Here is a 24,059-nt window from a genome sequence, read left to right on the forward strand (position 1 = left end):
TGCTACCAAGAATGGAAACCCTTTGCTCTAAAATAAATACATAAAATAATAATAGTGCTTAAGTTCTTGAATACCTATGTGCCTTTTTTAATAACAGCTGTGCCTCATCCTTGAAATTGAACAACCTCTGTCTGATTAAGAGCTGATAGTTAATTTAAGAAGGTCACAGTGGACACTCGTAGTTCAATTAGGGTGTTTCCAATTAAGTAATTTGGACCTCAGCTGGAGTAGAAAACCCCCAGCAGGTGGTGGGGGCAGTCCAGACGCAGGGCTCACAACCCCCTTGTTCTGTATAAACAGAACCATTGCACAGATAAACACAAGGACACTGACCTGAGCTCCACATCAGTGTTGAAGGATACAACCTTCTTGGAAACTAACTAAAATGACCAACTGGCAGTGAGAGCCCCCCTCTCCCAACACACACACACACACACACACACACACACACACATACACACCATGGAGAGCTATAGTAAAACATAAATGTGAAGTATTTTTTCTGATAGCTTTATAATTTCGATTTTCAAAATAGTATGTATTTTTATTTTTGTATTGGTTAGCATAAAACCTTATTCAAGAAAAGCAAGGACAAAATGCCTTCAAATGTTGTTTAGAAAGATGTTGTTTTTGGTTGTGTTTTGGTTTTTCCTGAGGAAGGGCCTGGCTTCTTTGACTGCTCTTGCTGGCGATTTATGCTGTTGCGGCTCATGCATTTTTTACGGCCTGTGTGTTTACACTGGTTTTGCCAGGCAACCCTGAGCTATTAGTAAGTTAATGACTCACTGGTAAATAATCGACTTGGGCCTTCAATCCCATCCCAGGGTCTGAGCACGTAGTCCGAGAGATGGAGACAGAAGTGCATCTTTTTCTCAAACTGCCTATTCAGGACGTGCCATTTTAATGGATCTCCTCACTTGCTTTGTCTTGTAATGTTGACTGTTACTGCTGGGTGTCCCTGATCTTCAGATGTTGATGAAAGTGCCTGCCAGTGTCAGATGAAGACTCCTGTTAAAGAGCATTGTTTCAATGATGGATTCCCTTTAAAAGATATTTACCGTTAATGTACAGACAAATTAAAGGAAAAACCAACATAAAGTGTCTCTGTAAGGTGTTGGGCCACCACGAGCCACCAGAACACCTTCACTGCTCTTGGCACAGATTCTACGAGTTTCTGGAACTCTACTGGAGGGATGAACACCATTCTTCCAAAAGATATTCCCTCATTTGGTGTTTTGATGATGGTGGTGGAAAGCGCTTGTCTAATACATCAGTCCAGAATCTCCCATAGGTGTTCAATTGGGTTGAGATCTGGTGACTGCGAAGACCATAGCTTATGATTCACATAATTGTCATACTCATCAAACCATTCAGTGACCCCTCATGTCCTGTGGATGGGGACATTGTGATCCTGGAAGAGATCACTCCCATCAGGATAGAAATATTTAATCATAAGATATAGGTGATCACTGAGAATAAATTTGTAATTTTTTGCTGTGACCCTTCCCTCTAAGGGGAGAAGTGGATCCAAACCATAGCAGGAAAATGCCCCCCACAGCATAACCGAGCCTATGGACCCCCTCACTGTAGGGGTCAGGCAGTCAGGCCTGTACCGTTCTCTTGGTGTCACCAGACATGCACGTGTCCACTTGTCAAGAATATGGTGAAGGGTGAGTCATCTGACCATATCACTTTTTTCCCACATCTCTGTAGACCAGTTCCCCAATAATGACCCCTCTTTCAGAGTCACTTAGATCCAGTCCTCTTGTCATCTTGATCCAAAATCGAGGTCAACTGGGCCTGCTCAGCATTTTTATACATGCCTCAGAGCATGATAAGATGTTAATTGCTTAATTGTAACATGCAGTACACCTGTTTAGAGGCATCTGCATTTGTTATGTTCTTCCACTCATTTATTCAGGTTTTTCCTTTAATTTGTCACCCGTCTATATTTATCCCACAGTGGTTCAGTACCGTCTGTTTGGGCCCTTGAACAAATCAGTACACAGGAAGGTTGTGTAGTCATTTAAGACAGAATTGTAAAGAAATAATAATGTGAATTTTAACATTTTAAGGTGAAATGCAGCTTCTGCCATCTTTGGTTCTCAGTTTCTTTTAACGTCGCTTGAAACCCTCAACCTCTGACTGGTCAATAGGCGAGGTGGCCAGATGGCTGCGGTGATCGTTCACACACGACAAGACAAGCCCAGTACCTTTCTCTGCTTCCTGCTGCCTTGCCTTTTGTTTCTCAAATCTCAAATCCAGTTTTTATTATTTATTTCCTTAATTATTGATGATGATGATTTACCAATGATGGACAGGTAGGGTGATAGATCTAGCTCACCAGACAGATATGACAGATGGATAGGTAGACAGAAACACACCAAGTGCAATTAAGGAATATTTCCGTCGGACAGCCGAACACCACTGTTTCAGCTGATGACGGGCTGAGGGGGTCGGGTCGGGGGTTAGGGATGCTGCTAATTGGGGCGATTTGGCTTCTTCAGCCTCAAGAACAGCTGCCTGAATTTCTGCTGGTGTTGCTTTTTGTGTCTCAATTGAACGCCACTGAAAATGGCAATGTTTCTGTGGCTCCTTCTTTTTCTTGTATACTTCTTTGTCCTTTTCTTTCTCCTTCTCCTCCTCCTTCTATTATGCACTTTTCAGACTTAATTCAGGAAGTAGGAATCGCTGTGCCCAGTGAGAGCTTGCTCAGTTGTCCTTCAGTCCTACCTGTGCCGCAGTGCCGTGAGACCAGCCGCATCTCTTTTCAGAACCCAGAGAACACCCTCCAGAAGTCAGCTGCAGCCCTGGTCTGGCATTTGGTCAGATGAATAAATCTCCATTCTTCCCCTGCCTGTGGATCAGCATATCAGGCCAGCCAATATGACAGCAGTGTGGCCTGGTCTGCATCTAACCCGCTGCCTGAGCCTCTGCCAGGCAAGCTAGGGCTTCGAGGCAGAGTGGGCTGCACTGGGATTTATCAAGACCCCTGTGGGAAAACACAGAATTGGCCTTCCAAGTGTGGGATTGGACCTGGGATGTGGAATTATTTATTTGAATTCTGATCAGCTCCTGATTGGCCCATCATTTGTCTTTTATATGTGTGTTTATTTCTGTATTTATCTATTTTATTCTGTGCAGCATTTTCTCAGTGAGTCTCTTCCTCTGCTGTCACTGAAAAAGGTGCTGACAGAGGCTGCTGGTAAAAAACAAATATATATATATTCTCCTGTTGCCGAGAACTTGAGCTGCACCTTCCCCACTTCCTCTGTCGGCAGAGCGATGCACACCGGGGACTGCTGCTCCGATTGTGGCAGTGCTGTGCTGCGCTGGGTGTAAAGGGGGTCTTTGGAAATGGGATGTGGACATATGTAATGTGTGTTTTTTCCTTTTCAGAAAGTATAACGCATATATTATAATGCTATGTCATATAGGAGTATAACATAGGACAGTAATGATGTGAAGAAAAATAAAGATTTATAATTATTATTATTATTATTATTATGACATCCTGTTCTTCAGGGTGCCACTGGTTGTGTACTGCTGTTGTGGTGTGTTAGTGAACTCATACAAAACAACAACAAAACACAATTGTCTTCAGCTACTCTTGGGTACGTTCAAAACTACTTGGTTGTTGAGTGAGACTGAGCTGTTTTGTAGATTTTTAGCAGTCTTCTATGTGTATGTGGTTACATGTTGATGTGTGTGTTTGTGTTAACATGAGGAAACTACGTGCTTTACCTGTATCAAAAGGAACTGGATTGCTAGCAGCTGAATCACCACCTGATTCAAGGAGAAAAAGAAAAAGAAAGAGAAAGAGAAAGAAAGAAAGAGAAAAATAAGAGTTCATAAAACAGTCACTGCAGCACCAAACCCCCTGGCTCTCTCTCTCTCTCTCTGCCTGCTGCCCTGATGGGAGGGATTGCTCACAGAGTCATGTTGCTACGTGACTGAATTGTGGGTCCGCCCCTCTCACAGAGCAGACAAAAGTTCCAAAGAGATCTTTAAAAGGGCAACGTCTCCAGGTGTACAGCGCAGTCAGCAGTCGGGATGTGTACGGACAGGCCCTGTGTCTGCGCTCCCTGCCACTCGCGCTCCCTCCCTGCCTCTCCCCCCTCTGTCTTCCCCTTGCTATGAAAAGGCAACGCAGGTCTCGCTTTCTCCCTGCCTGCCTGTCACGAACTCAGTCTGAATCGCAGTCAGTCTGTTCAGCTGCCACCTGTGCTCACTTTACTGGGTTACTTCTGTTTGGTTGTTTTAGTTTTTTGTATATATTTTTTTTTATTCTTAGTGAATTCTGAGACCCGCTCTGGGTGTAAAAATTCCTGGAAGTGAAATCGATCAATTCTACAAAAAAGAAGAAGTTTCAAGAAAGTTTAATGATTTCAATATCATTCACACCATACATCCAACCACTGAAAAGTTTAAAGTCTATATTTATACAGTAATCAATACGGAATTGACAGTTGTCATTAGTACATTTTAAGATGGGTTTAAGTTTCTCCTGGACCACTGAAGGTTTTAAAACACATTGGCACAAGCGTCGTTGCCGTTTCCAAATCCAGAGGCCGATTTGTACACGGCTCCAAGCATGAAGAAAACCTACAGACTTTCTGTTAATTTTGCCCTGTATCTTTGTTCCTTATAAAGCTGTTTTTTTCCTATTTATTTTTTCTCCCAAGCGAAGCCATGTCCTCAGCAGCTTGTCAAAGCAGCAAAAGTTTGATGGGTCCCAGCACCTACAGTTAACATCAATGTCAGCCAGGGCCTATTTGCAGCCCCTAGTGTTGGGGTTAAGGTCAAATCTTTAACACTCTTGTTTCTTTGCATGGACAGGGAAGGTGAAGTCATGGGGGGCGGCCCACACGGGGTCTGAGCCCCTGGCATAGTCCCAGTGTTCGGATCTTGGGCGTGGCGCTGGTCCATCCAGTCTGCGAGGGCTCAAGCACCCTGTTAAGACACATGCAGGTGTAATAAATCACCTTTACTGGCATTTATTTAGTCTTTTTTTTTTTTTTTTTTTTAGGTCTGGTTTGTTTCCAATGTTGTTATCTGATATGACCATTGTTTGGTCAGACCCTGCTGTGATTCTGGTGAAAAGATGCACAGTGTCTCTATTTGTTTGTATTGACATGAATAAATACATACACTCACCTAAAGGATTATTAGGAACACCATACTAATACTGTGTTTGACCCCCTTTCGCGTTCAGAACTGCCTTAATTCTACGTGGCATTGATTCAACAAGGTGCTGAAAGCATTCTTTAGAAATGTTGGCCCATATTGATAGGATAGCATCTTGCAGTTGATGGAGATTTGTGGGATGCACATACAGGGCACGAAGCTCTCGTTCCACCACATCCCAAAGATGCTCTATTGGGTTGAGATCTGGTGACTGTGGGGGCCAGTTTAGTACAGTGAACTCATTGTCATGTTCAAGAAACCAATTTGAAATGATTCGACCTTTGTGACATGGTGCATTATCCTGCTGGAAGTAGCCATCAGAGGATGGGTACATGGTGGTCATAAAGGGATGGACATGGTCAGAAACAATGCTCAAGTAGACCGTGGCATTTAAACGATGCCCAATTGGCACTAAGGGGCCTAAAGTGTGCCAAGAAAACATCCCCCACACCATTACACCACCACCACCAGCCTGCACAGTGGTAACAAGGCATGATGGATCCATGTTCTCATTCTGTTTACGCCAAATTCTGACTCTACCATCTGAATGTCTCAAAAGAAATCGAGACTCATCAGACCAGGCAACATTTTTCCAGTCTTCAACTGTCCAATTTTGGTGAGCTTGTGCAAATTGTTGCCTCTTTTTCCTATTTGTAGTGGAGATGAGTGGTACCCGGTGGGGTCTTCTGCTGTTGTAGCCCATCTGCCTCAAGGTTGTACGTGTTGTGGCTTCACAAATGCTTTGCTGCATACCTCGGTTGTAACGAGTGGTTATTTCAGTCAAAGTTGCTCTTCTATCAGCTTGAATCAGTCAGCCCATTCTCCTCTGACCTCTAGCATCAACAAGGCATTTTCGCCCACAGGACTGCCACATACTGGATGTTTTTCCCTTTTCACACCATTCTTTGTAAACCCTAGAAATGGTTGTGCGTGAAAATCCCAGTAACTGAGCAGATTGTGAAATACTCAGACCGGCCCGTCTGGCACCAACAACCATGCCACGCTCAAAATTGCTTAAATCACCTTTCTTTCCCATTCAGACATTCAGTTTGGAGTTCAGGAGATTGTCTTGACCAGGATCACACCCCTAAATGCATTGAAGCAACTGCCATGTGATTGGTTGGTTAGATAATTGCATTAATGAGAAATTGAACAGGTGTTCCTAATAATCCTTTAGGTGAGTGTATTTATACATACATGGCTAAGGACTTCTGAAAATGAACTAAAATTCAGTACACAGTAAGTTTAACTGCTAAAGAGTATGCTCACTATAGCTACATACTGTCTGTGTATAAATGAATGTATAGTTTCTATTATCTGGCCTTGGTTTTAAGTGGCGTGGCAGTCACGCTTCAGGGGGAGACCAACGCACGCTACCCTGGAGAAAAAAGTCATCAATAATTTTGTGAGCAGTACGATTGTCAAAGATGGAGAGAAAGAGAGACAAAAAACAGCATTAAAAATAATAACCGTTACGTGGACCTCAGGCAGTCAATGATTAACCTCTGACCCCTCTCTCCTGTTGCTTGCTCCATGTGACGGGCAAGTTCTCTCTCTCTCTTGAAATGGCCCGTGTAATCCCCCTGATCATGTGATGCCTCGTGATGCCTGCAGAGGGAGGCCGGACATCCCCACTTTAGTCTATCCAGTGGAGCCACATTGGCATGTGCCTAAAGCACTGCTGCCCTACTCAGGGTCAGGGGGCTGTGGTGGGGGGGCGGGGCTGTGGTGGTGGTGTGGGGGGGTGATGTGGTAGTGTCAGGGGGCTGTGGTGGTATTGTGGGGGGGTGATGTGGTAGTGTCAGGGGGCTGTGGTGGTGCTGTGGAGGGGTGGGGTGGGATGGGACTGGGGGATATTAAGTAGATCATAAACAAGATCAGCTGTGAGGACTACAGAGGCCCTGGAAGCTGCAGCAATGCTGTTGGCATAGGTGCCAGTATGAGGTGGGGCACTGCGCAATACTACACTGCCCTTGCCTCATTCCTCTGCAGTAAGATGTTTAAAGTGCTGATTGAATGTTTTCGGGGGTTCATTTTCTTTTGTAGTTGTCGTCTGCATGGTGGAAACTAAGGCTATGTGTGTTGTGCCTGTACTGCATCATTATTGTTATTATTATTTAATTAATGTGATGACACCTTTATCCACAGTGAGTTGCATTCAAGGGCTCTAAAATGTCCTACTTCTGTTTAGGGACATAGTAGTTACAGTGACATGAACTGTAATAAGAACAGAATTCAGTAATACAGTACTACTAATAGGATTCCTATTAGTAATAGCAGTCCAGCCCTGTTTATCTGTGAAATCAGTCCGTTACATTTCCCCTCCATGTGTTTCACAAGTGTAGGTGGGTTCCGAGTTATTTCACCCAAGGGGGAGGATACTGAGGGGCCAGCAGCACTACACATACCATTATGATCTCTCTCTCTCTTTATGGCCAGTGCCTCTCCAGGTCTCCTCAGGTAAGCTTCCTTCAAGATTGAGCTTTTACCTGTTGAGGCATTTGAGGCATGGTAGGGAGGGGGTTGTAAAAGTTAAGCACTTTCTGCCGTTTGTCCCCGCCCCCCCTTTTTCTGCCCTCTTTCTTCTTCTATGTCTCTGCCTTTGTTGTGAAAAATGGTTTGGAGACGCTGTGCTGTACACTATGCCTGCCTTTGATGCATCTTTGATCTCTCTGAGGGTGGTTTTTCAGTTTCTTAAGGGGGTTTTTCACCACCCTGGACGAGTGTGTTTAGTTTTCTTTCTTCACCTGCTCACAAAAGCTGTGTGTATAATCCCAGGCTGGAGCACTTTGCCCACTCATTTAAAAGTACCGTACCTGTACATGACAGTGTGTTCTGCAGCTATAAAATAACTTGATCCACTTCACTATAATATGACTCTGAATACAGAGATGTGTGGTTGGTTCCCTGGGAGTGTTGCAGCACGGACATACGGGTAAAAGGCTGTGCTATGGTGCCTGTCCTGTTTGCCTGTTGAGCCCAGCCCACACTCAGTCCTGCTGCCACCCTGGGGACTGCACCCAGCGTGGACGGATGACCCTCTGTAGACTGTGCGAAAGGACATCCGAGAGAGGGGGAGGGACACAGGTTTGGCAGGCATGAGGAATGCTCACACAGACACACACACACACACACTAATACTGGCACTCACAGTCATATGCGCACACACACTCTGTTACTCACACACTGACACAGAGTGACACACGCACACACTCATTCCCACACTTACAAAAACTTACTAACACGAACACACGCACACTCACTCAGCCACACACACACATTAACACGCACTCACTCAGCCACACACACACACATTAACACGCACTCACTCGGCCACACACACACACATTAACACGCACTCACTCACTTGGACACACACACACTCACACGCCCACTCACTTGGCCACACACACACACACACGCACTCACACTCAGAGTGTCGGGCATTCATTTCTCTTTCAGCATGGCTTTACAAGGTGGCTCAGCTTTAGTGCCTCCAGTGGTTGATTTACGACTCTTTTTAACTATCGATTAAATGCATTCACAAGGTGCTGGGGAATACGCAAAGCTGGCTGCCTGCTGCCTGGGCCAGGGACACCCCCTAGGGATCAGCACTAGGAGCATACAAAGCAGTTCAGTGGCACTCAGACCTGGCCTTTATATCCTCTGCCTCTCGCCCTCTCTTGCCCTCCCCCTCTCTCTTGTCCCGTTGCCCTCTCCCTCTCTCTCACCCTCTCTCACTCTCTCTTTTGCACCCGGCTGTATGAATTCAAGACTGCAGCTTTGTATTTTCTTAGCAGTTAGTTAAGTGGCATGGGCTGTGTGCAGTGTTGCTGTGAATATGTCATTATCTCCTTCCATGTTGCCACCAGCTGGGTGAGCACCCCACAACCCACACTCCACACCGCAAACCCCACAGCCCACACACCTCACACCAACGCTGTCGATTTAAAAGCCTGAGCGAAGCTAAGGGGAATCGGGGCCTTCAATAGGCAGCCCCTAGTTTGTATGCAAGACCTGTGGCTGTGAGGTGCAGTTTTTGTTTTCATGCACTTGTGTTTAGTTTTTAAACACTAACATCTCTAGTGTGTCCCCAAATATTTTATTTATTATATAATTATTTATTTTTAAGTAATGTTCTTTCATTTGAAGGCATCTGAAGTGCTCTTTGATGGAAGTATTTTATTTATCCTTAAACAGGTTATTTAATTAAGAGGTCTCTGATACACTTAGTGCGTACTTAACCAATCTAAAAAATATGTTTAAAAAGATATAAACATTGTCTTGCTTAACTGCTGGTTGCCTCTACTTAATGTTGTTTTAAACCGAAGTTCGGGAGAAAGACAACCTTGGTCTCGTGCCTGACTTCCACCTTCCCAAGCGTAAGCGCACTTTCCCAGCATTCATCACTTTGCCTCCTCCTCCACCCCACATGCCCTGGCAACTACTTGACTCATTCCATCTAGTGGGGGAGGGGCTTCGATGGCCTTGTCCTCACGGTCAGGTCATCGTTCTCTCTGTAAGCAGGTCTAGGCTAAAATAAACTCTATAAACCTTTTATTACATATGTGTAATGCAGTTGTCTGAACTCCTGAACTGAGCCAAGTCTGTATTTCCTTTACAGTCTTGTTATCTTGTCACACTTTGGTGCTCTGTTGGCCCTCGCCTCAGTTCACTGCGGCAGTCCAGGGGCGACCAGGGACGGGGCACTGGTGATGGGCACATGTAGGTGTCTCCCTGCTGAGGCCAGTACTGCAGCAAAACACACAGTCAAGCTACACTTTAATCAGGCTACCAACTAAAAATGCTTCTGGATCCTTTTGCTTGAATCATGCGTTACATTGTTATTACATTTTATGACTCCCCACTGTACATTTGCAGCTTCTAATTGTAAAGCCCACTTGTTTAACTGAGGAGAGGTCTAATGGCAGGGTTTACTGGTTGTGATAGGGCACACTGATGCTTTTATTGCCTCTCCTTTGCTCCTCCACCTCCTTCTCCTCTTCCTCCTTTATCTTTTTTCTCCTCATTCTTCTCCTCAACCTCCCTCCCATTCTTCTCCCTCTCCTCCTCCTGCATCTTGTTCTCCCTCTCCATCTCCTCCTTCTCCTCCTGCTCTTGTCCTCCATCTCATTCTCCTTCTCCACGCACCACTTGAGATGATGCAGAGATGGGGATCCACTCTAGTGCACAAAATCGCAGCCTCCCTGGTTGCATGACTCACTAGGAGCACCACAGAGTTCAGGGCATTGTTGTTCCTATCCAGGTGATTGGGATAGATCGCCACCCTAATCCCTCCCCCCTCCATCAACACACAGGCCATAGTGTGTACGGTAACGGCATCCAGCCCCAGCCAGTCACCCATCTCCGGCAGCTCCGGCTGTCAGTTAAGTCAGTTAAAGACACCTGTGCTCACCTGCGCTTGGCAGACCATATTTTCTCTGGTTTTTAATTATTTTTTCTTGGAAGTCATTTCTTGGCAGGAAATGGGGAAGCAGTTAACAAGCTCTTGTGGTTTAATGCAGCAGAGGCACGGGGGTAGGGGGGGAGCTTTCAGTGCACTGATCAGTTGGAGGGTTAAGCAGGAGATGACATAGAGCAGATAGTGTTGCTCTAAAGGTTTTGACTTAGAAGAAAACTTTCAGTACAGTAAAGGTGTACTTTATTTTATTTCATTTTTTATGTAGTTTATTTATTTGTGTGGATTATCAACATGCCATATTTACAAATGACAATTTCAGTGGATTATGGTCTTTCTTTTCCTAAAATGTGTAAAAAAAACAATAAATAAATAAATAAATAAATAAAAATGTAATGCAATTTAAATAACACTTGAACCCTTTCGGGATTTACTTTCATGCCAGCCCAAACTGCACAGTTAAAGCATATCCACTTAGCTGTAATAAATTCTTAATTTGGCTTTCAGAAATCAGATTTTACGGCCTAAAAAACGGGACCATATTTATTTATGTATTAATTTAGTCAAAGATAGGTAAAAATCTAATTTTAGCAATGGTCAATCAGCTGCAGGATCTGTTATAATCTGTTATGCAACCAGCGCTGTTACACTGGGAACATCAAACTTCACTGAAACTAGTGGAGGCCTGGGTGTTTGGATTTCCTTTTTTTTCTCGGGGCCAGGGGGTTTGTTTATATTTTATTAATTAAATTAACACATTTCTTACATGTAACAACAACAACAACATCAACAAAAATATAGGGAATGAGGTGTCCAGACTTCCAGGGAAACTGACTATGAAAGAGCAACTTGCAGGAATGGAAGGCAACCTTGCTTTGCAGTGCTGTTTAAAAATGAATTAGGGGAGTCACATCATAGTTTACTTAAATAAAACAACAGCCACAACAGTGCACATAAAGGTGTGTGTGTGTGTGTATATATATATATATATGTGTATATATATATATATGTATACACTAATATATGTATGTATATTTTTTTTCTTTTTAACTTCTAATAATATTCAGAAAGGACAGTAACTTTCTTCTGCGTTGGATGCAGTGTGAATTTATTCTTGCTTTTTCAGCGCAAGGAATAAAGTGAGTCTAGAAATAAAATTCAAGCTTTTGGAGCATTAAGATAAGGTTGACATTTACTCAGGGAGACTGTCTGACTCAGAGCTGAGTGAGGATGTGTGTGTGTGTGTGTGTCCCAGTTAGGAGAGCGAGAGAGGGGGGGGGGGACTGCGTGCGTGTGTGTGTGTCTCTGTGCGTGCTGAGTCTCAGCCCCGATGGAGCAACCCACACTGGCTTCAGAGAGTTGACAGCTTCAGTGTAGTTGGTTTTGCAGTTCAGTTTTTACGTGCGTTCCCTGCCCCTGACTGTGCTATACTACTCCTAACCAACTCACTCCACTCCTGCTTTTCCAATGTTATACCCTAGAATATGCTTATTAGTTTATCTAAAGCACTAGTACTTTTGGTGATCTTTTCGGAAAGCATTTATTTATTTATTGTTTGTTTGTTTTGTTTTCTGTTTCAAATGATATAAATATATATTTGTGAAGTGCCAGTCAGGAAGCTGGTCCACAATTATGACAATGGAAACCTTAGACATTCTTGTTTTATCTAATTGGATGGAGATATTATTGCAGCTGTGTGTATTATAATGTTACAGTATTATAAGGAACTACCTACTAACCCACTAACTAGCATCAGATCACAAGGAGGCTTGATATAAATCCTTTATGCAGGTGCCACGTTCACATCACCTGGGGTCAAGTGTTTTAATAAGAACATAAATGTATGTATAAATATAAATCAGTCAAAATAAAATTCCTGGGGAAAATACGCAATTTGTCGTTTATTCTGTTTGTTATTTTTGCCTGAAGAAGGGACAGCTCTTATTCATTCCGTTTACGGGGGGTAGATTGGAGGCGTTGCAGTAAAACCCTGGATTTATTGCCAGTTTGCTTGAGTAAGTGATAAAATATGTTTACTGTCCTCTCTGCATGTAAATCTCTCCCTCACACCCCTGATCTAATCACAGGCTCACTTTATTGTCATGCTATTATTTCCTCAATAACAATAAATACATACACACGCACACACGCACACACATACATACTCATTCATTCATACATACATACATACATACATACATACATACATACATACATACATACATAATTCAATAAATATATACAAACATACTTCTCCTTCTGGGAAGACAAACAAAATGCGAGAATGTGATATAAGCATGGGAGGGTAAGGAAGTGTGAAACCATGGAATGAATGAATGAGTGACTGAACGAGTGACTAAATAAATCAACAGTTCCAATGGTATTATTACATCACCCCATGGCACACATGAGTGAGCTCTGTGAGCATTGCAGGGAGTCTGTCAGCTTTGACCTAACCCATGTGGGGAAGCTTAATATTTATAGTACTGTGCAAAAGTTTCAGGCAGGTGTGAAAAAATGCTGTAAAGTTAGAATGCTTTCAAAAATAGACATGTTAATAGATTATATTTATCAATTAACTAAATGCAAAGTTAGTGAACAGAAGAAAAATCTACATCAAATCCATATTTGGTGTGACCACCCTTTACCTTCAAAACAGCATCAATTCTAGGTACACTTGCACACATTTTTTGAAGGAACTCGGCAGGTAGGTTGGCCCAAACATCTTAGACAACTAACTACAGTTCTTCTGTGCATTTAGGCAGCCTCAGTTGCTTCTCTCTCTTCATGTAATCCCAGACAGACTCGATGATGTTGAGATCAGGGCTCTGCGGGGGTCATACCATCACTTCCAGGACTCCTTGTTCTTCTTTACACTGAAGATAGTTCTTAATGACTGTCGCTGTGTGTTTGGGGTCGTTGTCATGCTGCAGAATAAATCTGGGGCCAATCAGATGCCTTCCTGATGGTATTGCATGATGGATAAGTGTCTGCCTGTACTTCTCAGCATTGAGGAGACCATTCATTCTGACCAAATCCCCAACTCCATTTGCAGAAATCCAGGCCCAAACTTTTAAGGAACCTCCACCATGCTTCACTGTTGCCTGCAGACACTCATTCATGTACAGCTCTCCAGCCCTTCGGCAAACAAACTGCCTTCTGCTACAGCCAGATATTTCAAATTTTGACTCGTCAGTCCAGAGCACCTGCTGCCATTTTTTTGCACCCCAGTTCCTGTGTTTTCGTGCATAGTTGAGTCGCTTGGCCTTGTTGCCACGTCGGAGGTATGGCTTTTTGGCCGCAAGTCTTCCATGAAGTCCACTTCTGTGCAGACTTCTCCGGATAGTAGATGGGTGTACCAGGGCCCCACTGTTTTCTGCCAATTCTGAGCTGATGGCACTGATGGACATCTTACGATTGAGAAGGGAAGTAAGCATGATGTGTCTTTCATCTGCTACAATAAGTTTCCTTGGCCGACCACTGCGTCTACGGTCCTCAACGTTGCCCGTTTCTTTGTGCTTCTTCAAAAGGGATTGGACAGCACATCTGGAAACCCCTGTCTGCCTTGGAATTTCTTGCCTGGGAGAGACCTTGCTGATGCAGTATAACTACCTTGTGTCTTGTTGCTGTGCTCAGTCTTGCCATGGTGTATGACTTTTGACAGTAAACTGTCACCTTGTTAGCTGAGTTTGGCTGTTCCTCATCCAGTTTTATTCCTCCTGCATAACTGTTTCTGTTTCAGTTAATGATTGCGTTTCAACCTACATATTGTGTTGATGATCATACACCTGACTATATGCCTACAAAATCCCTGACTTTGCGCAAGTGTACCTAGAAGAATTGATGCTGTTTTGAAGTCAAAGGGTGGTCACACCAAATGTGGACGTGATGTAGATTTTTCACAGTACTGTATGTATTTATTTTCTTGTAAGACAGCCTTGTCCATAATCCAAGTTAAATCCTGAGCTACCATTTCAGAATTCTGAAGTATACCACTGGGGGGAGGGAGGGAGGGAGGGAGCCAGCGCAGGGGTCAGGCCCCACACAGTGCTGATGGCTTTGCTCTGTGCCTCATGGCCAGGTCAGCGGCGGGGCCTTATTCTCCTGAATTATGGGATGAACCCACACACCCCTTATTCACATGGGTTAAACTGGGCCCTCCTTGTAACTCGGCCTCGTTTACTGTCACCACCAGGCTGAGGGATGTGTGAGAAAGGTAATCCTCATGGAAGCCAATATTAATTATGAATTGCAAACCAGGCCTGCAAAGCTTAGGAAAGGTTGATAAAATTAGTTCTCGAACAAAATTATGAAAATGTGTAATTTACAAGTTATCCTTTTAATGCACCCTAATCCAGCGCTTCCCAACCCATCCAGGCCTGAGTCACATCTGATCTTTTTCGTTTTTGTGTGTGGCACACTCACGCCCCCCCTTATAAAACTGTAAAACAAGACTAGCTTGCAGTGAGAAACCTGAGCCTGTGCCGATTCTCAGAGTTGTCATTCTGATGGGACTCCGAACTTCCCTGGAATACTAGAAATGATAATGATAATGTTTGATCTTGTTAAGTTTGAATTTGTTTTCAATTGTGAAAAGTCTCTCCTTTCTGCACTGCAATGCACTATCCCAGTTCAGAATAAATACTGAATATTATGTAGGTGTTGGGCTTGTTAAAGTTATACATGTGAATTAGTGATATGTAGGCAGGTAGACAGCATCCTATGTATACATTTAGGTTGTTTACACAGTATTATTTAAATTAATTTAGCTAAATTGTGCTTGAAAATGAAATTAAGTGATCAAATGATATAACATTACAACCACAATTACATTTTGGTTCAGGCTCGAGACCCCTGTAAACCTAGGCCTCCGTTAAGGTTGGGGCTGCGTTTCTACTAGGTTAACTGAATCGGGTGTAGCTTTGTTGCTTGGAATTCTGACTTTGGCTCGAGTTGGGGTTCAGACTGCTGTTCTGGCGTAAAATGGGGTAGGTGACCTACCAATGTAAGACACTGGAGTATGGCACAAAGTCTCTCTATTCAGCTGTGGGAAACATACTTGCTCACATCTTCTGAAATGAACAGGGTGAATGCTATTTTACATGTTGCTATTTTACATGTAATCTCTTTTGCTGTTGTGTTGAGTTTGTGTTTGTGTGTGTGATGTCCTTTGTTCTTGCGCATCTTGTTGTTGTCACTGTTGTTTCTGAAGAGCCTTGTTAAGGAGACGTAATTTAATCACCTCCTGGTCAAAGAGTATGTTTGTTGTGATGCACCTTGAGGACTAACCCTGCATGCCAGATGCCCCTGGTGTTACTCATTCATGGCGTACTGGTCATGTGCGTCTCCCTGCCACGTGCTGATCGAGTAGGCAGAGCAGTTCCGGCCTGAGAACACAGACCCTGGGAGGCAGGTTTTTTTATGCAACATGTTACGGACAGGGAGGGAGGGAGGGAAGGAGGGAGGCAGGCAGGCAAGGGGAGCTTTAAAAATATCCTTATCTATCGCAGTCCCTCTCTCCCTGTGGCAGGATTCTTCTTCAGTCCTGGGAAAATCACGCGTTGTTTCTGTAAATGTACAGTTGATTTAATTATGAACATAATCTGAAAGCGTAGCAAGCTTTTTTCTTCTTTTTTTTAAAGAGTATAATAAAGAAAATTAAAAGCGCATCATTATAGTTTTTTTTTTTCTCCGTAAGATATTTTTATTTATTCACTTATTTATTTGCTTATTTAATTACTTTGTTTAATTGGATTCCCCCCATCCCATTCACAGAAGCTTGAGGCTACTAGCATCTCTTTAGAATAAGAATAAATAAATTGATATGCAGATAGGTAGATATACACTCACCTAAAGGATTATTAGGAACACCTGTTCAATTTCTCATTAATGCAATTATCTAACCAACCAATCACATGGCAGTTGCTTCAATGCATTTAGGGGTGTGGTCCTGGTCAAGACAATCTCCTGAACTCCGAACTGAATGTCTGAATGGGAAAGAAAGGTGATTTAAGCAATTTTGAGCGTGGCATGGTTGTTGGTGCCAGACGGGCCGGTCTGAGTATTTCACAATCTGCTCAGTTACTGGGATTTTCACACACAACCATTTCTAGGGTTTACAAAGAATGGTGTGAAAAGGGAAAAACATCCAGTATGCGGCAGTCCTGTGGGCGAAAATGCCTTGTTGATGCTAGAGGTCAGAGGAGAATGGGCCGACTGATTCAAGTTGATAGAAGAGCAACTTTGACTGAAATAACCACTCGTTACAACCGAGGAATGCAGCAAAGCATTTGTGAAGCCACAACACGTACAACCTTGAGGCGGATGGGCTACAACAGCAGAAGACCCCACCGGGTACCACTCATCTCCACTACAAATAGGAAAAAGAGGCTACAATTTGCACAAGCTCACCAAAATTGGACAGTTGAAGACTGGAAAAATGTTGCCTGGTCTGATGAGTCTCGATTTCTGTTGAGACATTCAGATGGTAGAGTCAGAATTTGGCGTAAACAGAATGAGAACATGGATCCATCATGCCTTGTTACCACTGTGCAGGCTGGTGGTGGTGGTGTAATGGTGTGGGGGATGTTTTCTTGGCACACTTTAGGCCCCTTAGTGCCAATTGGGCATCGTTTAAATGCCACGGCCTACCTGAGCATTGTTTCTGACCATGTCCATCCCTTTATGACCACCATGTACCCATCCTCTGATGGCTACTTCCAGCAGGATAATGCACCATGTCACAAAGGTCGAATCATTTCAAATTGGTTTCTTGAACATGACAATGAGTTCACTGTACTAAACTGGCCCCCACAGTCACCAGATCTCAACCCAATAGAGCATCTTTGGGATGTGGTGGAACGGGAGCTTCGTGCCCTGGATGTGCATCCCACAAATCTCCATCAACTGCAAGATGCTATCCTATCAATATGGGCCAACATTTCTAAAGAATGCTTTCAGCACCTTGTTGAATCAATTAAGGCAGTTCTGAAGGCGAAAGCGGGTCAAACACAGTATTAGTATGGTGTTCCTAATAATCCTTTAGGTGAGTGTATACATAGATGGATAGATAGATGGATACATAAAAAATACAAAATAATCCCTGCACTCTAAGTCTACACCAATAAAGTCTCTGTGAACCTTGTATTGTTTTTTGCAAAGAGGCCTGACTGGTCAGCAAATGTCAATTTTCTGGAGCCGAAAGAAAATCAGCCGCAGCAATTTATCTGTGAGCTGTTGCTAATTTCATGCTCTTGACTCTTAGTTATTTGAGTGTTTTCGGTGATTGTTTTTCCTCATCACAGTGACCTGCCTTACAGACAAGCATTTAATACCAGCTCTCTTCTCCCTCATCGACTGCTTGTCTTCATTCTCCTCTCTGCCGCTTTAGCGATGATTAAAGAAACACGTGTCTGTATCCCAGTGTTGGAGCCTGATGTGCCTTTAGTGCCACATACTCGGATAGTAAATTAAGTGTTGGTGGTATGTATGTATGTATGTATAGGCTCATTCACACTGAAATGCCAGCAAATTGCCAGTAACGTTTGCCTACTTTTTTTCCGTTGCCCTCATTCACACTGGGTTTGAATGCCGGAAAATTGCAGGCAAGGATGCATTCACACAGAAAACAGAGACTGCCGGCAAGAGCGCTGTGGCCCTGGGGTGAGACGCTACAGAAGCCCGTGGATCCGGAGAGCAGACCCGGTCCGGCACTCTGGACGTGTCTGTACAAGTGTGATCATATCCCCTTTAAAGATATGGCAGAAGCAGTAAAATACTGTGAGATGGATACTTAGGAGACATCACACTACTGTGTTACTGTATATTTGTATATAGGCAAAACAATGACCATTTGGCAGCGCAACGCTGATTATAATAGTCACAAGTATAGCAGCCTATTGTTGTTTTCTGTATAACTGCATACAGTGTGTTTGAGTAGACGCTTGGATGCGGTCACTATTCACACTGTTGTCATAGATTGTGAAAATGAATTGCTTTGCTGGTCAGATCTGCATACATTCTGCACAACGTGAACGCACCCATGTATTATTTGGTTGTATCAGAAGTAGTCAAATGTGTTAGACTACTGCATGTAGTAACTTTATTACTGTCATTATTATTATTATTTATTTATTGGCAGAACTTACAGACTTACAAATAAGAACAATACAAAGTGCAAAACTACAGTACAGTTCAAAGCATAATGCAATTTACAAATTCAAATTTACACGTGTATAGGAAATGTACAGTACACAATGTAGTCATATGTAGTTGTTATTGTACGCATTATGCTGCCATTTATTATATGCACTATTCATGTAAAATGTAAATATCCGGTGTTTTATTAATACAAAAGGAACCGAGCTCACTTGATTATTGCAATATGATCTGAATCACGAAAACGAACCTGATTTACGAACTTAGCGCGTTTACACAAGCAAGTGTGAACAGCAACGCTGACTGATACATTGTTTCAAAGCAAACAAACCGAACCGATTTCCCAGTGTGAGGGTGTAAAAACTTTTGCCTGTATAGAGATAATATATTTTGTATGACTTATTGGTATATATTGTGTGACAATAGTTAGCATTACATACGCCAACCTGTTGGTTCATCAGTAACACTCAGAATTGCTGTGATTATATTATTTTCAACCTCCGCCATTTCTAACAACCCCGTCTGTTTCTTGTTACAGTCACAAGTTCTTGGTCTAAGGTGGCTTAATCTTGCTGGTTTGTGGTTACAAAAATGCACCCCTATTCTGATTGGTTATACGGCAGTTAGCTGACGCACTCGACACAAAAGGACTTGACGCTGAATGTGCCGGCAATCATTTTCCTGCTCCATTCACTCAGACCCTTCGCTGGCAAATTCCTGGGAATTAGAATATGGCCCTTGCCAGAAAATTGTCGGCAATAACCCATTCACACAGACCTTGCAGGGAACAAAATGCCGGCAAACTGCCGGCAGTTGTTTCAGTGTGAATTGGGTTTAAGTTTAAAAGTGCTGACAGATTGATTCCTTCTGTTTTGTATTCTTGTCAGCAGAGGTTTTGATTTTGTTTGTTTGTTGCTCTTGTTTGTCTTCATAAAAGGGGCAGTCTGTGTCTCCTTTTAAAAGGGGAATGGAGGGAGATTCCACAATCTTTTTTTTTTTTTAAATGCCCTTGTCCTTGTATGAGGGGACACTGCTGCTCATGTCGTTGTATGAGGGGACTCTGCGGCCCATGTTTTTCTGTGTCTGGGGCTCCACTTTATCGACATTCAGGGTTAGAGAAGCACAGTGGCCCATACTGGACAGGGTATCCACCCTGAAGCAGTATACAGCAGTAAAGTCAATCCAAAATGTCAAACTACCATTGTCATTATAATTTATTTATTTACTCTTTCTTTATATATTGCTAGACAGCCTTATCCGGGGTGGTGTACAGTTGTCAAAGTCTTTGGACAATGGATGCATCAACCTGTGTTCGACCCGATTCCCTGCCTTCAGAGTGTCCCTCAGTAGTTTTCCATTGCTTTCTGCCCGTACGGTGAGCCAGTCTGTGCTGCTGTACAGTAGTAGGAGTGTGTTAATGTTTCTATGCAGAGGGACGTGCTTCCTCTCCTCCCTGGGTCAGGGTCTGGGAGCAGACTGCCCCCCGCAGAGTCACTTTTCAAGATGGGCAGTTTATCCCCACAATCTGTACATAGTGCGATCAGGATCTGCATCCACTGTGTACATAGTTGGGTGTGAGTGTGGTTGTGTTGTGTGAGTTTTCATATGCCATTTATTTTTGGAAATGTAACCATATCTGTAGCAATTGTTTGGGCAGCCCATTTATTGTTGAAAGGACGGGTGGATTTTATATTCTAAGCCTTCTGTTACAGTTCTGCACAGTCACAGAAGTGTATGGCACAATCCAAAAGCAAATTGCCTGACTTTGCAGTACAGTTATTTATTTATTTTCTTTGCCATAACTGCAGTATCAATCTAATTTGGAGGAGCAGATCTCACTAATCACTCAGAGCCTGCTGCAGCACCCCCCCAGGACCAACGGCTGGGCCTCAGTGTGAGGGATGAAACAGGACCCCACAGAAAACCACACCTCCTTGCGCCATTTGGCCCTAATGGAAATGCACCGCACCGCACCTGCATGACCGTGGAGCCGCCACACACTCCGTACTGATTATTATGTAATAATTAGCGAACTGCATGGTGACTCATACTCTGGTTGTGAGATTGTGACCTCCTTCAGATCCCACATTACAGTAATTAAAAGTGATACTGCTTAGGACAAAACCGTGGTCGACAAATCCACTGTAGTAAAACCTCAATTAAAGGGTTTAATTAACATCCGAGCTGTTAAGTGTTCTATTTTTTTAATTATTTTTTTCTTTGGTCTATTCCTGAGAGGGCAGGATAGCTGACGTTTTATAAACTTTTTTAAATGTATTTATTTATTTACTGACATATTTACTTCAGTGCATGACATTTTCACCCGACACTCTTGTGCACTCAGCAGGGGGACGTTGCCTTCGTTCCACTGCATCCCCCACCCCTTTTCCTGTGCAGTTGGCGGTTTGTTTCAAGTGCTCTTGATGTGAAGTGGACAGGTACAGGCCACGAGAGAGATGAAACGCATCTCCACTAAAAAATAAGAAACAGAATTACACAAAAAAATTGAAAAGGTTAATTGAAAATAACGAGAGCTTTGGGCTAGCAGTAAACTGGATTGGGTTACTGGAACCCACACTCATGGGTTTAATTCCATCCCCATGGATTTTCTCTAAATTTCCTCTTTCCTCAAGTCGGGTAGTTGAGTTGTTGGTTGAATAGTACTTACTTGGCTGTTTTAAATGGTGACATTCTTTCAACTTGTCTTTTTATCCATTCATAAGCATTGATTAAATTCAGTGTGTGTGTGGTGGGGTTTTATTTATTTGTTTGTATGGTTGTTGTTTTTTGGGATGGCCAGGTGTCTCCTTTTTCCCACAGTTTGTGCACAGACTGCGGAGAGAGGTGGTTTACTGTATATGTGGGCTCTAACAGTGTGGAATCTAGGCTTTCTGGACAAGACAGACAAAGAGAGAGAGAGTGGAAGAAAGAGAGAAATACAGTCTATAGATTAGACATCCCTGTTCTGAGACAGCTGAGGGGAAGATGTAGATAAACCTGCAGGCCAGAAATAGTCTGCTATATTTGGTTCAGAGCAAACATAAATAAAATACAGTAGAACATTAAAAAATAACAAAAAATCTACTTTTTGCTTACAAAAAGTGTTGAACATTCGCGCTGGCTTCGCCCTCCAATTCCTTGAACACCTGCAGTGCCTCCTTCTCTGACAGCTTCCAGGACTCCAGAAGAGCGGCCAACACTCAAGAATGAATCCTGGGAAAATAACAATGAAAAAAATTCTCTACATGGTAGGGAGAAAAACACACAAACAGAGATTGACAGATTGGTGGATAATAAAAATTAAATAATTTGCCAGTCCAAGAGAACTTGGCAATACACTTGTTTTGAGAATTGAGAACTTGTTTTGTATTTTTTGTTTGTTTTTTATTTATTCTTTCCTTGTCTCTTTGGGAGTAGGTGCCTGTTTTTTTCATTTTTCAGTCTTTTAACATACTTTTAATTTGTTGTCAGGTGCTTTTATATACATACATATATATTTATGTATTTGTGTGTAAGTGCTAATAGTGGAGGACAAAATACATTGCTCAGTGTGGATCTTTCCCTCTAAAATGATAGAGCAGATGTGGCTGTTATGTGTGAAAACTGCTTTGAGAAACGCACTAAGGAACGTCATGATTCCTTAGGGTTCCTTATGAACCCTTTTCATGGGAGTGCACTCAGTTCTCCTGGGTTGTTTTTCCAACCATATCCTATGCATTTTATGTATGTAAGTAAGTATGTATGTATGTGTTTATTTATTTACACCAGTTTACATTAGTTCAATACAAATGCTTGGACTGGTATATGGTGCTTCCACTGGGGGCTGCAGTTGCGAAAGCCTCTCTTGCCCCACAGTGTCTCTCAGTTCTCACCAGTTTGCTCGTGTTCTGCTATTGTCACGGGCGGGGCATGACTGGCAATTTACCACTTAATTGATGAATTATTATATTACACTTATTTATCTGTATTTAGGGTTTGTATTAGTTTTATCGCCCTGTTATATTAAAGACAATTTTAGATTAGGTTTTATATAATTAGTTTTCCATTTCCTTACGTACTGTGTTCACCGCTATGGTACAGTCTTCATGCCCTGTCCTAGCCATGTAAATAATAAATTGTGATTGTTGCTGGAAACTTACCTTTTTGTGTGGTGGTGTTCTGGGGTCCTGTCAAGCCTGCCCAGGGAGAGAGTTAGAGTGGGTGAACGAGGTCCTCTCCTCATTAACAAAAGAGGTGGCGTGGTTGTGCAGCGTGTTGCCCCTAGTCACCCAGTAGGGCGTGACACTATCTCAAGCAGTCTTATCAGGGGCTCTAAACAATGTTCCCAGAGAATGCAAATCGGGTGAGACTCCACCCTCCCTCTAACTTAAAAGCAAGCTTCTTGGCTCCCCAGCCCACAGCAAACCAGAGGAGCAAAGAGCATCTCCTGCCAAGCAAAGGTCACGTGATCTGGAACCCCCCTCCACTCCCCCGTCTGTGTGTACAGGTCTCTGTCGGTCTGACATGAGCCGAGCTGCACATCTGAAAGACAACACAGGGATTCAACAACCATCAGCCTTCGTGAAGCTTGAAAACAAAAAAAAAACTCATGGAAGTGAAACTCTGGTTTAAGAGTAATAATAATGTACGACTGAGAGATTCAGAGTGTGTGTGAGAGTGTGTGTGTGTGTGTGTTTGTGTGAGAAGCTCTCTCCCTCTCCCCTTTCAGGTGACTAAACCAGTTGGTCGGCTTGTCAGGTTCTCACACAGCCTCCCCCCACCCACTGTAGTGAGGTCAGAGCTCTGTGGAAGTCTGCTGGGGGGTGGGTGCTTTTTGTTTTCCGAGTCATTCCCTGCGGCACAGCTGGAGGGGTGGGGGGCGGGCAGTGTCCATGTGTTGGGACACCCAGGACACAAATGGCTGAGGCAGAGGCACGGCAGGAGCTCAGTAAACGACCCACGAGCCTGTTTGTTTAGAGCAGGGCTGGGCAGTTCCAGTCCTCCAGGGCTGTGGGGGGTCCCTGCAGAATTGAAAGGCAACTTTTCAATTAGCAGCTGATTCAGTCCGACCAGGAGTCACCAGGCAATATGATTCCTCATCTGAATAACGACTCCAATCAATGATGTAATTAAGACCTAACGTGAAATGAAAACCTGAAACCCCCTCTGCCCTTGAAGATTGGAATCTGCCCCCCAGCTCTGATTTAAACTAACAATACTCATATCTGTAGTAGTTGCAGCAGTAGCAGAAGTATTAGTGGTCGTAGTAGTAGTGATGTTAGAGTAAAGCACTGCCTTAATGTATTACACTGGGGCA

General features: G+C 43.2%; 2 long non-coding RNA genes across 3 annotated transcripts in view; one reads left to right on the plus strand and one right to left on the minus strand.

Moving 5' to 3' along the window:
* Window positions 1–24,059, plus strand: part of LOC136758633 (uncharacterized) — a 50,451-nt gene that overhangs the window by 20,124 nt on the left and 6,268 nt on the right. The window contains exon 3 of one of the 2 annotated variants that reach the window (XR_010819980.1): window positions 4,840–5,112. The exons of the other annotated variant lie outside the window; for it this stretch is intronic. This is a non-coding gene — a long non-coding RNA (uncharacterized LOC136758633). Of the gene's footprint in view, window positions 1–4,839; window positions 5,113–24,059 lie in introns of those variants that run through there. 2 annotated transcript variants of the gene reach the window in all.
* LOC136758632 (uncharacterized) lies at window positions 18,741–23,410 on the minus strand. Its single transcript, XR_010819978.1, has 3 exons — window positions 22,903–23,410; window positions 21,860–21,976; window positions 18,741–21,235 (listed from the first exon to the last, which is right to left on the minus strand). It is a non-coding gene; the product is annotated as an uncharacterized LOC136758632 (long non-coding RNA).

This window comes from Amia ocellicauda, chromosome 9 (assembly GCF_036373705.1).
Source record: "Amia ocellicauda isolate fAmiCal2 chromosome 9, fAmiCal2.hap1, whole genome shotgun sequence".
NCBI lineage: Eukaryota > Metazoa > Chordata > Actinopteri > Amiiformes > Amiidae > Amia > Amia ocellicauda.